This window comes from Triturus cristatus, chromosome 10 (genome assembly GCF_964204655.1).
Source record: "Triturus cristatus chromosome 10, aTriCri1.1, whole genome shotgun sequence".
NCBI classification, from domain to species: domain Eukaryota; kingdom Metazoa; phylum Chordata; class Amphibia; order Caudata; family Salamandridae; genus Triturus; species Triturus cristatus.
In genome coordinates, this window is record NC_140593.1 from 1,088,155,970 (window position 1) to 1,088,173,622 (window position 17,653).

Sequence of the window (17,653 nt, forward strand, 5' to 3'; positions counted from 1 at the left end):
TGGATACACGGATCAGGAGTTATAGCAAGAACATAAATGCATTACAATCAATGAAAAAGGGAAACCCCAAGTTATTCAATGAGGTGTTCCAGGTATCCCTTGCTTTAGACTTATGATGGTCCCTTTTTCTTTTGGACTTTTCCGTAAGCAAGTAAAAAACATCAGCAGAAAAGGCCTCAGGGCCTACAACTAATGGTTTCCACCAACTTCAAGCAGAGGCCATACAGTCCGGAATCCTCTACTACAATCCTGTTATTTTCCGCTTTCATTACCCGCATGTCAGAATGAGGGCTAAGAGGGTCTTTAATTGCCACCATAAACAACCTAAAACTCAATCAATAAGCTGCACTAAGCTTGTGGTAGACTCCAAAACATGAAGTCCCCCAAAGCAGAAAACCCTGGATTCATAGAAATTTCTTGAAACCCGCACACCTCTTTCAAAGGATGCCGGATAATTTCTTGAGCATCTGCAGCAGCAGTTGGCAAAGCGGTCTCTGACAAGATGAGAGAGGACTGCCCACACTCAACTTCTACCGAGTGAGTCTGCAATATGGTCATGAGGGAGAGAAATCGAGTGTCCTGGACAGTGGCTGCTATGGCGGAGGAGTGTCGCCCCCAACTGCTTTTAAGCAGTGCAAAGAAGAAGCATAAAATGATAATAACTTTAAGTTATTATCATTTTATGCTTCGTGACGTGTACTGCTGTATTGCGGGCGGCCGGGTGGACGGGGCTGCTCTGCTCACGGATCAGGGGAGGAGTGGTTTCCCCACTCCTAAGTGCGCAATGACTGTTTGGCCGGCTCTATCGGACTGCCCAAACCAGTCATGTGCACTTTCCCCGTTCTCCTTGCAAGCTGCATTACAGCCTGCATGGAGAACAAGCCCAGGCTCCCATTCCCTGGTTGAGCGTCCAACCAGGACCCTCAAAACCAATCACAACACTGCATTGCAGTGTTGTGATTGTTCAGGGGAACCTGTGTGCCTACCAATCACAACACTGCATTGCAGCATTATGATTGGTTAGTGGGGCCTGGCTGTGCTTCCGTCCAGAGAAGAGCAGCAGCGAGAACGCAGGACCCAGCACAACAGTAAGTTTATTTTATTTATTATTATTTTTTTTGTTTAAATATACGCAACCCTATCCTCCCCTTCCTCTCTCCGCGCGACACGCCCACCCACCCGCCACCCGTGAGCCATGCCGGCTGCGACTGGTCCTGGAAGAAAGCATGTACTTCCACTCTGCACAGAAGAGACCCAAGAATCTTGGTGTCCCCACCAGTACCATCATAACGCATGGGCTAATATTCCGTTAAACATTTGTTTTCCTGTGAGCTGTTATGTAGGCAGGGCCCAGTGCACAGCTTTCCCCGCGGGCCCATAATGCTGTTGAGATGGCCCTGGTACTCACCACTCTTTGTAATATGGCCATCGGAGGACAAACTCTTGCTGAATTACAGGGGCCGCAAAAGCACCACTTACAAAAATGTCCTTACAGCTTTTAGTACATTCTGCTGCTGCCCTCACTTCACAGAGAGCAGAACATATCAGGGTGCTTCAAATAGGCAAGTAGAACAATGAGATTCTGAAACACGTGAGCATCATGCTTACTGGCCCACAATTGTATACAGATTCACCCTCACATTCATGTAAGGCTTATTTTCTTCATCCATTCTCTAACCACACGCTAGATCCAGTCAGCAGTCTAAAAAAAGTAATCTAGAATACTCAAAAATGAACTAACTACAAGGAGGGTGAGGATCTATGATCCAATACTGTTAGACCACTTTGGGTTTAGTCCAAAGAATCAACCCCATTTGTCTCACTTCATCAACAACGATCCTGCACTGATTGTCCAGTGCCAACTGAGATGGAGAAAGCATAGAGAGTCCACCCCAGCTAATGATATACTCATCACTATCAAAAAACAGAAATCTGTGGATCTGATGATCTTGCTGCTTCTGTGATAACTAGAGGAAAATTCACACACAGCTCAGTATAAATACTCACAAAGATGTTCTGTAAGATTGCTATAAAGATAACCGTTTGAAACGTATCTAAAAAAAGTTATTAGAAGTGAATATTATAAGCAACTTGAAGCACAAACTAAACAACTGTTACACTCAGGGTCTCAATTTTCAAGAGTAGTTTTACAGAAAATTGCACCAACATTATGGAAACCAATTTAAGGAAACTGATGTGGTTCTAAACCTCTGTAATTAGGTTAAGCCATTCTTACAGTTTTGGGGGCCTGAAATAATCTGAACGGTCACCCTTGTGGGTGTGTATTGGTTAGTAGTTGTGTTGTTACTATCACCAATGTGAGGTGGAAGCTGCAGTGGCCTCCTGACGAGAGCCCTGGCACTTTTTGTTTTTACAGATTAAGCACTGGATTGAATCTGGCATTCAAACACACCACAACCTGCATTTTTCTCATCCACAATCAGTTTATAACATGGGTGAACTTTTCTTTATCACATAAACATTACTGACTAGATACCACAGAAATATCGACCCCATAATCATCTTGGATGATGACGCTATTAATATACTATTCACTATAAGTAGCTGAGGCCATCATTCTTGGTATCAGACCAGCTAAAGGATCCCAACCTTTAAAGTTCTCCAGAAAACTGTACCAAGACATATATCAATACTAAATTAGTATCAGGATATAAACCAAGAGTGCAGGATAAATGTAAGCCACTCCTACACATACAGATAAAACACAGACAAACATTCAGTGAAAGCAATGTAAATCATTCAGGATTGAAGATAAACACTTGTTTTCCTCCTTTGGGTCCAAGGTAGGACAGGTACCTTACAATAGATTACCACAAGAAAGATGTCCAGATACTGAGGACAGTAGAAGACCAGGACTTGATGCTACATGCGCCTACTTTCATATAGTGCAACCTTACACTACTCATAAGGCCTGCTGAACAAGCCGTAGATGAAATTTCAATGACCTCAGGTATCAAATGGTGATGTAGCAAGACTAGAACGGGAGAAAAGTCCTTCTCCTGCCTCACAGCCAAAGCCTGGATCCCACTCCACCCCCAGCAATCTCCCACATTGCCCCAGTTCAGGAAGGACCTCAAGACCTGGCTTTTCGTGTGACCCCAGCACTCAACTGACCCGTCCCCCCCAGCACCTTCAGACCCTCACAGGTGAGTAGTTGCACTTTACCAACCCCTGATTGATTGATTGATAACTCCACAAACTTTGAACACGATTATCTATAAAGCATTTTTATCGTTAGAAACTCCCCAAAAAATAAATAACACTGCAGTGGCAATATGTCCAACGATGGTGTTAAGTAGGCTTATTGTATAGTATCCAAGAACAGACTCCAGCAATTAGCATGCCAAGTATCTCTAGAAAACTATCCAGCGGAAAGCCATATTCTGCTCTGCATGACCAGATTGTGAAAATTGGTTTGGGAAAAATTACCTTTGCCACATATAACGAAAGATTTAGAAGTGTGAGCATGACATACTAGAAATCTTTTTAATTTTGAAGCACAGTACCCTGAATTCAATTATTTTGCTTTCTTTATGGGCTTTGAGTTTGGCATATTTTCAATCTTGTATTTTTAATGACTATAAATAACATCTTCTCTGAAAAAAGTGGGTTTATTGCCTTGCACTATGATTGTCTACCTTTGAAGTGCACCTTACATAGCAAGATGAAGTCAGCGTGAGCGCTCGCGCTGCTCGGCAGCTCACGCCAGACGCGTGGATGATCGGCTAGCCGCCCTGCGTCCTGCGATGCGATGCCAGCTCACAGAACGCAGAGAACGCTGAGAACGCTGAGGCTGCCACCGAGAGGTTACGAATCTCGGCAGCAATTGCGCGGACGTGGCATTCCTAACGAGGGAAGAATTAAGGCCACCCTTCGCTTATCTATTTACATATCGGATTCCCTGCCTCTGGCCCTGCCTCTGTTAGAACGGTGCTTCAGCGCGGCCTTGACTTGGATCTCGCCGCTCACTGCACCTTTGGCTCCAGCTTTCAGCAAGACTCACAATCTTAACATGAGTGCCCGGGGGGCCAAGAAAGGTGGCAAAACGAAGACAGCAGCCATTCTCGAGGCCAGAGATCGCAGGGATACAGCATCTACAGAAGGAACTATTAAACCCAGGCAAGAGGTTAGTGGCAGCAAAAAATTGCTGGGCAGAGCTGGGGGGGGGGCGGGCCGCCTGAAGACGTAAAAGACACCAAAGATACAAAAGATTTAACATCTATGCAGCCCCCCCTAGCAAAACTGTTTTTGGGAGCCAGAACTCAATCCTCAGGCGCTATTTCCAAGACTCTTGCGACCCCCACTGAGAGTATCACTGCGGCCTCACTAACCGTGCTGACTACACCAGCATCTGCACCTGGTTCGCAGCAAGAGGTTTGCTTAGCGGTTAATCAAGAAACTGTCTTGGCAGAAACCGGACCCAGGGAAATTCCATGCACTGACGGTGACACTAGCACCAATGGCACCTCTGTGGCGCTATCAGATCAGGCTACAAACTTAGGTATCTCTCTGTGTGTACCTTCTATCAATCCCCCAAAAGGGGCGACCATGCAACAAGTTTTACCAACTCTGCCTCTTCTTGCGCAGGAACCTGGCAGCGGCTCCATTGTTGATACCCTTCTCATAGCGCCTGAAATACAGACGTCGGGCATAGCCAACTTTATTCAGCACTTAGAGGCCCCCCCCCGGCGCACAAGCTCCCAGGACCCCAGAAGCAGGACCTGAGCATTTCTACTCCGTCTCCGATAGCATACCCACCTCTTCGGGTGAGGGAGGGTCCAACACAAGTGAAGGGGACAGCGAGGCCTCAATCCAGGACACTGGCACAGTCCAGCGACCAAAGAAACCTAGAAGTAAGAACAAGCGGCGTAGCCAGGTGAAATGGGACTACTCAGACTCTCAAATGTCTTACCCTCTGGACGAGGATGATCCCAATACAACACAGTGGGGATCTACTAAAAACCCGCCTGCAGACCTAGCTGAGCCATCCCTCGCCTCTATCCTAGCTTCCATCAAAGAGTTTCAGGAGGAGGTCCGGGCCGACAATCGTGCGGCCAAAAGTGCTTCTAAGAAACGTCAGGGAGGTATAAGAAGGCTGAATAAAACCTGCACTGACATTAGTGATCGCGTTTCCATGGTGGAAGCGCGCACCGAGCATTTGGAAACCGAAGCCGTGGCAGTTAAGCAACAGAGCAAATCCAACAGTGCCTGCCTGATAGACCTAATGGCTAAGATGGAGGACCAGGAAAATCGCCAGCGCAGGAATAACCTTCGCCTGCTTGGTATTCCGGAGGGGAAGGAAGGGGACGACCCGAGACGCTTCATTGTGAAACTTTTGCAGGACTCCTTCCCTGACCAACAGGGCTGGGATTGGGATCGTGAGGTGCAGAGGGCGCACCGTTTTCCCTTCAACCAGAGACAGCAACATGGCCGCAGTAACACCACTGGAGGACAGCCAAGGGTATTCCTGGTTTACTTTGGCAATTTTCTTCTAAGACAGCTAATATACGATCAGGCTCGCCCCAACTCCAAGAAAGGGGCCAATGGCATAATATTTTTCGCTAAACCTAACTTTTGCCATCAGACAGTAGAGCGGAGATGGCGCCTGAGACAACTGATCTCTCCGTTTCAGCAGCTGGGGGCCAAGGTAAATTTAATGAACCCTGCTAGACTTAAAGTAATTTTTAATGGGGGGACTAAAGTTTTCCTATCTGAAGTAAAAGCTGGTGAATATTTGAATGAGCTAAAATCTAGAAAGAGTCTTAGATGAAAAGCTCATTCTTTTGCCCCTGTTATTTTCTCTCTATTCTTATTCTTACTTTCGCTCTACAGTTTCTATAAATATGCAAGCCTTCAAGGACCACGATCGTGGTCACATTACGGCAGCTTTATGTGAACCTTAAAATTTGACATAGTGGGCAGCCCTTTTTTTTTTTTTTTTTTTTTTTTCTGACTGTCTACTTCGCTGTTTGTTTCACTTTGTCTCAAAGGAAAACAAGGGGGCTACAAGCCGAATGAAAACTTAATTTGGTTTTTTAGGCGTGGTTGACAGCCGGGCCTCATGACTGACTATCATCATTCAGGTTATTCCTGATTGCTCAGATGAAGGGGGGGTGGGCAGGGTGGGGGGGGGGGGGAAGGGACGGGCACTAGAAAAGGCACAGAAGAATCAAGGGCACTTTTTGGCACATATACATTTTTGTACTCACTTGTTAAGATATTGGGCGAGGAGAACTGTTTTCTCTTAACATTTAAATGGCTAGGATAGATTCACTTAGGCTTGTCTCTGCTAACATTTGCTGTTTGAATGATACTTCTAAAAGGCAAAATGTTGCTCAAGGCCTACGTTCTCTAGGGGGCAATATAATCTGCCTTTAGGAGACCCACATAGAGTGTTCACAGAAGCACCTATTAGATACATTAGGGTTTAAAGTTGTGGGGGCTACCACGCAGGGCGCCAAGACAAAAGGGGTAGGAATTTTGGCAGATAGAAGACTTTCTCTTAGCAATCCCCGGGTTAAATCAGATCCACTGGGCCGATGGGTAATAACTAAATGCCACCTTTCCTCTAACCTTCCTTTTACCCTCTGCTCACTGTATGGCAGCAATGTAGATGACCCAGGGATTATTAACATGGTCTCAGGGGAGCTGGCTCATTGGCCTACTCCTATCATCCTATGTGGCGACCTCAATATACATTTGCCCTCCGACTGGAAATTAGACAATAAATGGAGATACAAAGGCAGAAAACCCCGAGTATATCAAGCACCAATGAATCTTGTTCAAATCCATGGGTTAAGTGATATCTGGGCCAGTTTAAATCCCACGCAACCTGGCTATACCTTCTTTTCGGCCCCACACAACACTTTTGTTAGATTAGACTACTTTTTTGTTTCATCTTCACTCCTTAGCAATTATACCATAGACACTGCACCTCGCTTTATGTCAGATCACAACCCGCTTATAGTAAATATCAAGGGACTAGGGAAGTGGAAGGAGGCACCTAGATGGAGTTTCGAGAAAGCCATATTACAAAACCCCGGCTATAGGGCACATATGCAAGGTTGGATCCAGGAATTTCTGGAAATAAACGTCAGAACCGCTTCAACAATGACTGTCTGGGACACATTAAAGGCGGGGGTCAGGGGCGAAACTTTGAGGTTTTCAGTAAGGAAAAACAGGAAGGAGAAGTTGGTAATTAATGTTCTACAGGAGAAATTAAGGGGAGCAGAAACAAACTTGGTCCTATTGGTTAAGTCAGGACAAGATACTGAAAATGCCCAAAAAGAAGTAGTCCTTGCTAAAGCAGAAATAGGTGCAGTATTTGCGGAAAAAAACGCAGCTAAGTGGGCAGCACAGCGGGAAAAAAATTACGAGTGCAGTGACCGCATTGGGCATCATCTAGCCGTCAAAACCAGGTAACAATCTACAAGTAATGAAATGCACGCAATTAAATAATTTCAGGGAAGGAGACCAATGATCCTAACGCAATACAGAAGGGATTTCAGGAATTCTACTCCGATCTATACACTGAGGAGAACCGTAGCGCGGCTGGCCTACTCGAAAGCGAGCTAGCCAGCTACCTAAGCGAGATAGATCTCAGACAGCTCACCCCTGATAACACTGAACTACTAGAACTTATTCCAACTTAGGATGAAATCATGGAAGCTCTATCTAGTTTACCAGATGGGAAAGCTGCAGGAATGGATGGTATTCCTGTAGAGTTCTATAAGATCTTCGCCCCTCAAATCAAAACTATTTTCACCGACGTGGTAACATCTATCTTTAATGGGGCTTCCCCTCCTGCTTCCTGGTCCAATGCTAGAATCTCTATATTCCCCAAAAAGGGTAGGTCCCCACTAGAGATGAGCTCTTACAGACCCATCACCTTCATCAACTGCGACTCTAAAGCCTTCTCTAAAATACTGGCATCGAGAATATCGTCTGTGATCAAGTCCTTAGTTTCAGAATGGCAACATGGTTTTATTGCTAAAAAAGGCACCACGGAACATGTCAGGCGGGCCATTACCCTGTTTGACGCAGCGCAGGCAGCAGGAGACCTGATGTCATTAACACTACTAGACGCGGAAAAAGCATTTGATCGGGTCTCCTGGCGGTTTCTGTGGGCTGTCATGGGCAGGATGGGTTTTGGGACGAGACTCACGCAGGCGGTACAGGCTCTATATATACAACCAAAGGCTTGTGTCTCCATTAACGGGCGACTTACTGATCAATTCAACATCTCCCGGGGCACAAGACAGGGCTGTCCCTGTTCCCCGCTGTTATTTACCCTCTACCTAGACCCATTTATTAAACAAATTGAAAGGAATCCCACCATTTTAGCAATCAGCACCCAGGGCATTAACACCAAAATTATGGCTTATGCGGACGACCTGGCTATAACTTCCCCTGATCCTGAGAACGCCATAACTGCATTGGAGCTAGAGGCACAAACATTTGGGAAAATCTCGGGCTATGCCTTGAACAAAAATAAAACCCAAATAGTTATAAATAAGGAAATTACCTGGATCGATGCTAGGGTGGTTCCAAAAGCTAAATACTTGGGGGTTTTTATATCTGCCAGTATTGATGAAATCGTAGCAGATAACTTAGCTCCTCTCGCTGCAGAAACCAAGAAGGCCCTTAAACAGATTGATAACCTACATCTGACCCTCGTTGGAAGATGCAACGTGATTAAGATGACATACTTTCCTAAACTTCTTTACTTTTTTCGTACCGTACCCCTGGAATTCAGCAAAGCTAATCTGCAGAAATTTCAGCAAATCTTCACGCAGTTTATTTGGGCCTATTCACAACCAAGGAGGGCTCTAAGGCAATTATGTCTTCCTAGAGAGCGGGGTGGGTGGGCATTCCCTAACATTATGCTTTACTACTGGGCCGCAGTTATGCAATATAGTTCTGAGCTGGTGAGGGAACCCCCCCTCGCACCCACATTTGGTCTTTCCTCACCATTCCGACTTCTACTCGGTGAAGATCACTGGGGCTGTCTCCTACGAGAGACCTCGTTTGGATATTACAAACGTGTGAGATTCAAGACCTTAATGAACTCATATAAGGTCTTCCGTAATATCCGCAGAATATTTGGGCTGGGAAGAATTAACTATTACTCTCCCATCATGACAAATTGCAATCTTCCCGCTATTTTTGGCAGGTCCTACTTCTCAGACTGGCACAGGGCAGATATCACGAAACTGGGGGATCTCATTTCCAGCGAGGGAGTCAAATCATTCGTAAACCTGCAACATAAATACAGTCTGAAAAATCAAGATGTTTTTAAATATTTATCTATCTCTAACTTTCTCTGCAGAAAGGCTGGGGGTAAGGCAGGATTCACGGAAGTAGAACTTCTCAACAAATTACGTGACACTACGGCCCCTCGGATAGGTCTTTTGTACAACATAATAAATAGACAAACCCCAGACGACTTACAAAAGATAGCCGACAAATGGCACACCAAACTCGAATCTTCATCTAGTATATTTTTTAACTCACTAGCATTGTCTCAAAATATCTGGCTTTCAGCCAAACTACAGGCACAACACTTTAAAACTATTTTTTCTTTGTATATTACCCCCAACAAGATCGCCAAGTGGGGAGCTGGCAAAGGGACTTTATGCCCCCGGTGTTCTGAGTTTGGTGACGACTCGATCCACATCTTTGCAACCTGTCCTAAACTCGCCTCAACCCTTCTTAAAGTACAGGAATTTCTAGGTGAAGTCACCACCCAGACTACTGCACTAACCCCCACAGTCATTCTGCTGGGGACTCAATCTGAAACAATCAGGATCAAAAGTGGGGGCCTAATTTTCATTGAAATGGCAGTCTGGAGGATCTGTGTTGCTTCCGCATGGCTGGATGCTGATCCTCCACCATTCTCTCAGTGGCTGGCCAGACTAGTCGCTACATACCACCTAGAAAAAGCAGTTTATGCTAGGAAAGGGCGCAAAAGCCGGAAAAAGGGCCTGGATGTGTGGGGAAAGCTGACATCTTGGTTAGAGCAGCCGGGCTGATCCGGCCTGTGTTTCTTTCCTTGCCTGTTTTCTTTTCCCAACGTTGTTATATTCTTTTTTTCTACCTCTCTTCTTTCTGACGTCTGGATTATCTCTTAGTACCCTCTCTTTTATTTTTTATTTTTTTCTTCTTCTCTTCCGATTCTTATAAACGCTATTTAATTATGTTTACCCTTCTTTTAGTGCCATTGATTCAGTAGTTACACAGAGTGGGGGGTGGGGGGGAGGGATGGGCGCCTTGAATATTTTTTCTCTGTACCATCTTTTTTTGGATTTTGCAAAATAAAAAAAATTTCAAATAAAAAAAAAGAAGTGCACCTTACACGAACACAGTCCTAATGTGTAAAATTAAATATATAATTAAGTGTGATGCAAAGTTTTTATTAGGATCCTGCAGTTGGCATTGCAGGGTGGTAGGATGCTAGTGTTGCCAAATAGAGATACTAATTAATACTATTTGCTATCACAAATAGCTATCAAGCGGCACAGGTGGTAAACAAGTGCAAAGTTTAAAAGGATGTGGAACTTGAAAGTACCTTTTTTTTTCTTCTCAGTGGCAGCTTTGTATGCTTTAGCGCAGAGTATGATGGTTTACTTCCCACAGCAGAGAACAAGAAGACAGGGATGAACTTTAACTGTATTTCAACAGTCCGAGGAAGAGATTTGTGAGAAGTGTAGGCTTATCAGTAATGTTATTTTAGATCTCACAATTACGTCAGCTCAAAGTGTTAGGCTGGGACACAAGCTGACGTGGGCATGTTCAAATTTTGTGTTTTCTTCACTTTCTGGCATCAAGCAGTAACCATGGTTTAGACGACACAGCAGAAGGGTTCTCGTAGAGTTCAGTTGCAAGATTTTCATGTAGTAGAATTAACAAACATTGCATGTTTAAACAATCCTTAACTATTGCAGCAAACCATCTTGTTATTTTATTGCATTGCTAATTTTTCTAAATAATAGGTTCAATGGATGCTACATTTTTAATTTGTCCAAAGAGCACACATAGATATCTATACCATAATTGCAAGAGTAAGCTTTCAATAAACATTCAAAACATATGCACATGCAGGGTGAGTAATTGCAGAACATGTAGTTAAGTATCCAGGGAGTACACATGACTCCTCTATATTTAGACACTGTGGCTTATATAATCGTCTTGCCAGAGGTGACTTAGAAGATGGCTACCTTTTGGTAAGTTGATTTTCCAATATCAAATTAAAATGTTATTTAAAAGAATTATATTTCTTTATCTCTGTTGCAGGTGACTGTGAATAATGTATACGTCTTTGTATTATGACACCTTAATTCACGGCAGTAACAGCTAGGCAAAGAAAATATGCGTTGAGCACAGACACACAATGGCAGCAACAGAGCACACAACTGGTGTTCTGAATGCCAGATTTAAGCATCTACATAAGAGTGGTGGTGCCTTCAGCATTCCCCTGAGATAGGAAGTAACATTGCAGAAACTTGTACAATGTTACACAAGAAGAGTAACAAGAAAGGGGCTATCTATGCAGTCACATATTGATAATCCTGAAGAAATCGATGATCCATCATACTACAACCCAGGTCCAGATGCCACACCACATAATTGACACCAAAGGTGCCCTGCAAGTTGGACTCACTTTGACTTATAACTCTTGTGGGTGTGCACTGCACCCTAAAAAGGTACATCTCTGTGGTGCACCTAGGAGTGGGCTGGATGAGGAAAGGTGTTAAACTAAATTTCATGAGGCAATTTGTCCCAGAGATAAGGTTGAAAACCGCATTTCAAAAATATAGTAAAGTAAATAAGCACTGACTCAAAATGTGAGTTCCAGAGAGGACTTTAGAAAAACCATGAAGGTTTATTACAAATTCAAAGTGCCCAATAGAAATAGTTAAGTGCAGGTGCAGCAAAGCTCATTTAATGCACAAAATCATTTTCATGAAAGCTCTCAGTAATAGGAACAATGCAGAATAATAGGCAAAATCAATAACAGGCTAAGTCTCAAATGTGCAGCAAAATCAGTAAGAAATAGGACAGCAGCACTAGTAGCATAGGAAAGGTCTCTCACGAGATCCTGTTCTCCTCCATATTCAAGGATTTATATTGAACATTTCTCCACAGACAAGCATTAGGACTGCAAAGTCACCATTGTGTGAGCAAAGAATTACATTTTCAACAAATCAAATTACAGATTTTAAAATCGTCACATATTAGTACTAATACACACCATGAATATTGATTCAGCTATCTACCCCAGTAAAATCTGGAGGTGTCAGACTGACTAGTTATATAAACAACAGTGAATCATTGTCAATGAATGCAAAACTGCATGCAACCGAAGGTCCCGTCAAAAGTGTATCAACGCTTTTGGCCCTTCTTCAAGAACAATATCATTCCGATAGAAACAAATCCACATCTTGTATAACTACGTGCAACAGAAATACAAACAAAACATAAACATGATGCTGTGACATCCTTTTTAAACATGATGGATTTGAGGCCTAACTGAGGACTAGTTAGCATAAGCCAGGAAAATGCACTTTAACATATTGAAGGCAAAATCATTTGAACTGCAATAGTTCAATGTCAGTATACACATGTGAATTCAAGTGTAGATTACTTGCTCTGCACACTGATACTAATGCACATTTTGAGTCTAATATACAAACACGTTGTCAACTTCCCCACGCTGATGATTTGATGATCACTAAAACCCCAACCTATTTCCAATATAGTCTGCATCACTTCTATTTCTTGCGTCATCTTCAACTGATGATAGACTTGGTCTCTGTTATCTTCTTCCATCTCCACCTTGCACCTTTTCCTATTACCCTAATTTAGACTCATTTAAAATAAATAATTCAGACAATTTGAACAAGAGAAATAGAACAATTGCGCAAATTAATACAATAATTATACAGGTTCGTATGACCCCCAGCATGCCCTTACCCAAGCTGCCAAACAACTCACCAACCTTTCTTAAGCCGTTTACAATCTCACCAAACCAGGGACTCACTTATTCCCACAAGACTTCCTCTTCAAAAGCTTTATCTTCACAAAAAAAGTTAGTTATGTGTTATAATCTCCCTCTTATTTCTTTACAATCATTTATCTTATTTTATTAATATATAATAATGATTGTTGGTACACTCCTTCCCAACCCCCCCCCCCCCCCCCCCCCCCCATCCCGGATGCTTTCTCCCGAGAATTCTATCGGGAGTTGACCTTGGAATGTTCAGGTTGTACCTGAGGAGCGCTAGGCTAGGCAGTTTGAGGAACTGTGCTTTTAAATAAACTCTCCTTTTCGTCCTATTTCATACTTCTTTGAAGTATTTTATAACATTATGTTACATAACCGTTAATGATCTTACTGTTATCTGGAATGAAGGTACAGCACTCTCTCACCTTCAAAACCCTACAGACTTCTTCCCTCCTTTGCGACAATGATGTCTAGCGCAAGGTGGCACTGCATAATTATCAGGTGCATAGCAATTAACAAATTTATCTGGGTTAATCCACCAGCAGTCTTAGAAGCAAGGTGATCTACAAGCATAATCTTCTAATTTTTACACCATTCACAGCCACTCCAATATATAGAATTATAGCTCCTCACACATCCAGCACAATTTGTCCAAATCCTTGTTTCACCCTCTTCAAAACAATAGCATCAATAATCATATTCACAAGGTAAACCCTCGGGACTGGGAAACGACCTTAATAACGAATCCCTAACAATGAGTGGGCGTAACAACGACTCCTAAACAATGACCTGCACCTGAACCACGACCTCCTTAACTACTGTACATGAACCACGACCTCCTTAACAACTACTGTATCTGAACCACGACCTCCTAAACCAGAGGTGTCAATAATTACATTAAAAAGTTTTAAATTCTTTTTTTTTTAACGATTTGTACATTTCATTATTTTAATTACACTGACGTTATAATAGACGTTATATAAATTTACCTTGTTGGGCCAGTAGATGGCACTGTAGGTTTGTTTTTCAATGATGTAATATGACCTGTGCTCAATGCAACTGTTTTCTCTGGTTTTCACAGTTGAAATGGTTGAAAAAGGATGGTTGCACATTTTTAATATGTTTTATTAGAGTCATCCGTTTTTCAAAAAATATATATTTTCTGTGAGAACGTGTTTTTTGTAGAATCACTTTAAATAAGACATTTTGTGTTATTTTTGCATTTGTTATGCCGACATTTTAGTTAGCATTCTAGTCTGTCAATATTGTATAAAAAGCTGAGGGACTTATATTTTATAGTTTTTTTCCAGTCCATTACTTTCTCTTTGTAAGATTGACTGTATTTAAAAAAAATGTTTATTTGATTGTTAATTTAAAGTGTATTTACTCTAAATAGTTTTCAACAGAAGTGTTGTTTAAATTAATGACATTTTTTTTTTGTCTTTTAATCTTGTGTTGATTTGCACGTAGTGGTAGATTCGGAGTATATGGCAATTAATTCATTTTTGTGGTTTAGTAAGTCGTTGTTAAAAACGTAGTGGTTTGGCTTTGGTCGTTGTTTAGCCTTCGTGGTTTAGGCACTCGTATAAGTGGTAGTTGTTTAACCATACATCCCTCGGGAATACCACAGCTAAATAGCAAGAACCCACACAATTATGAGGTGGGTTAAAATAGCCAATTTTTCCACACACATAATAAATTCCTCTAAGTATTGGTTCTTCACCAACCAGCAACTCACCATTAACAACATACCTCCGTTCACCCCAGTCTCTCCAATAAAGGTTATTAACCTAACTCCCTTAGGTTCATGATGCACCAAACTTAATTCGCCCTTTCTCTCATGCTGCTTTATCAACCTTAAATGCAAATTTAAATGCCTAGATTTCTCTTCAACCTTAATCTGTTCTCTAATTTGTTTTCTAATCTTACTTTCATCATTACAACTTCTCAAAATATTCACTCCTTTCTCATTATATTCTTTAACAAATTCACACTCAGCAGATCAGAAATTTCAAGGTGGTCTTTCTTTATCTGATTCACCCTTCAAAGATAAATTAGAAACAGTTTGTTAGATTCTGACTCTTCTTCTGACACGTATGCTAGATAGGTTCACTTAAATAATGTATAATTTCTTTTTGGGATTTATTTTCTTGTTGGTCTTTTTGCAAAAGGTGATTCACTGTTCTCAGATTCAATTTCAATTGTTTCTGGTTCTTCTCTGAATTATTCTGATCTTTCATTCTTCCAGTGTTGCCTTTTACTGGTTCTTTTCACTGCTTCAGGCCACTTATCTCACTAATGCACTCTCTTGACTTGTGTGTCTTCACTTATGACTAATGCTAAATCATCTTCACTCAAAAGTGAACTTGTGCTTTTATCAGCATCTGCCTGCAGACTCACTCTGAATTGCTATCCAGAGCTGTTCTTTTTCACATGATTTTGCAACAGCACTTCACTCTAATTTTCTAACTGAACTCACCAGTTTCTTCTGCATCCTCTGAATCAACACAGCTAACTTGAGCTTGACTCTGTGAATCAGTGGTTGTTGTCACTCCTTCTACATCCACTGTCCTCCTTTTTCTTGTGTGAGGTGCATGGATCCACCGTCGGATTCTGGCACCCTTTACCGCAATGGCAGTCACAAGCACTACTTGATGTAGTCCCTTCCATCTCGGTTCCAAGCAGTTCTTGCGAACGTGCTTCTTGATTAGGATCCAATCATCTGGTTGTAATGCACGGCAATGAGTGTCTTTTGTCAGTGCTATTTGCAAACTCCCCTGATGAGAGACAGATTTCACCATATCAGCCACACCTTTCCAGTAATCCAACACAATGATAGAATTGTTTCTGAGGGGACATATGTAACTCTCATTGCTCTACCCATCACATTGGTCGAGAGACCAATATTTTTATCTGGAGTATTTCTAATGCTCATGAGAACAAGGGGAAGATCAGAAGGCCATTTAAGATTAGTGGAGGCACCCACCTTGGCAAATTTTGGTTTTGATGGTGCCGTTCATTTTCTCAACAACTCCTGATGCTTGTGGCCAGTAACTACAGTGGATTTTTTGTTCAATCTGGATAACAATAAACAACAATTTTAGGACCCCACTTTTAAAATGAATTCCACAACCAAACTCTGGTATTACTTTTCTCAACAGGAGCTTGGCCACAATTATGCAGTAACTTCGCCTGGTGAGGTAGGCCTCAACCCATTTAGAAAACAAGCGGACAATCACAAGAACATTTCTGACCCCACTGTAAACAGGCATCTCTTTGAAGTTTGGTTGAAGTCAATAAATAGGCCTTCTGATTTGCCTAAGTGACTCATGAAAACTGGTACCAACTTTCCCTGATTATTTCTCTGGCAAGTAACACATGTTTGACACGAATCTTCTGATACACTTTTGAATTTTCAATTGTGCCAATACTTTCTGAAAGTCCTAAGCTCTCCATCCCTTCCCACATGACTATATTCTTGCAAATATTGTGTCTGGAGTATAGCATAGAGCCTCTCAAAACACGATGATCTGAGGCTACCTAAACATCACTGTAATTTTTCCTACAACCAGTTAATTCCCATCTTTTCTTTTTATCCTCTGGTACTTCCTCCTGCAGCTTTCGTAACTCACTCAATGTTGTTTGTATTGGATTCAACAAGAAATAATTGGCATTATCATCATCAGTCTTTACATCAGGTTCACATTCACAGTGTCATGATTCTTGTATTTGTTTCTGATCATATCATCTTACAGTTGCCCCTTCAAGGTTGCAGTACTTGGCAACCTCATCAGCGTATTTGTTGCCATTTTGGCCATGTCATTACAAGACTTATGGGCTATTCACTTCACTATAGATAATTCTCAAGGTTGTTGAATCACTTCCAATATATATAGAACGTATGAATCATTGGTAATGGATGTCATGAAGGCCATTTTGAACATAGCCGCCTAAAATCATGTACCACTCCAAAACCATGCTGGCTGTCTATGTAAAATGATATAACAAATTAGTGTGCAGTTTCTAAGTGTTGGTGGGAGTGTTCAGGTCTGTGATAAAGTTTCCTCACACACCCCAAAGAATGTCATGCTTCATCATTGGGCCTGCTCCTCGTCGGGCGGCGCTGCAGTTCCCGATGGGCACCTGCGAAGGGGCTCTTTAGTGGAGACCTTTTTTTGATGAAGCCGTAAGGTGCATGCGGGTGTGTGGACTAGGTAGGGTAGTGAGTGTGAGGTGATTTGTTAAAATAGGTCTAGGGCAGGCCTACAGTATACATTTTATTCCAGGGATGCACTAACCTAACTAAAACACAGGTAGCCCTATCTGGATGCAATGGTCCTAAAGGGCATGTGTGATGTGGGAGGTCGACATGTTTCTTGTCTTAAGTAGCCCCTAACGGGTCTAGTGGCAATTCATCAGGACCAAGATTCAATACAGAGTTTATCTCAACTCTGACACTACCGCAATGCTGGTTCTGGAAATGGCGCAGTGAAGTAGTAACCAGCTTTGCATGTGAACACTAGGTCCGGTTGACCAAGTGTTATGTGACCTGCCAGAAAGTGATAAGAAAGAGAGCTTTAAAAATGTTTGCGACACTAACTGTATCAAAAAAGGTGCACCCCATGTGGG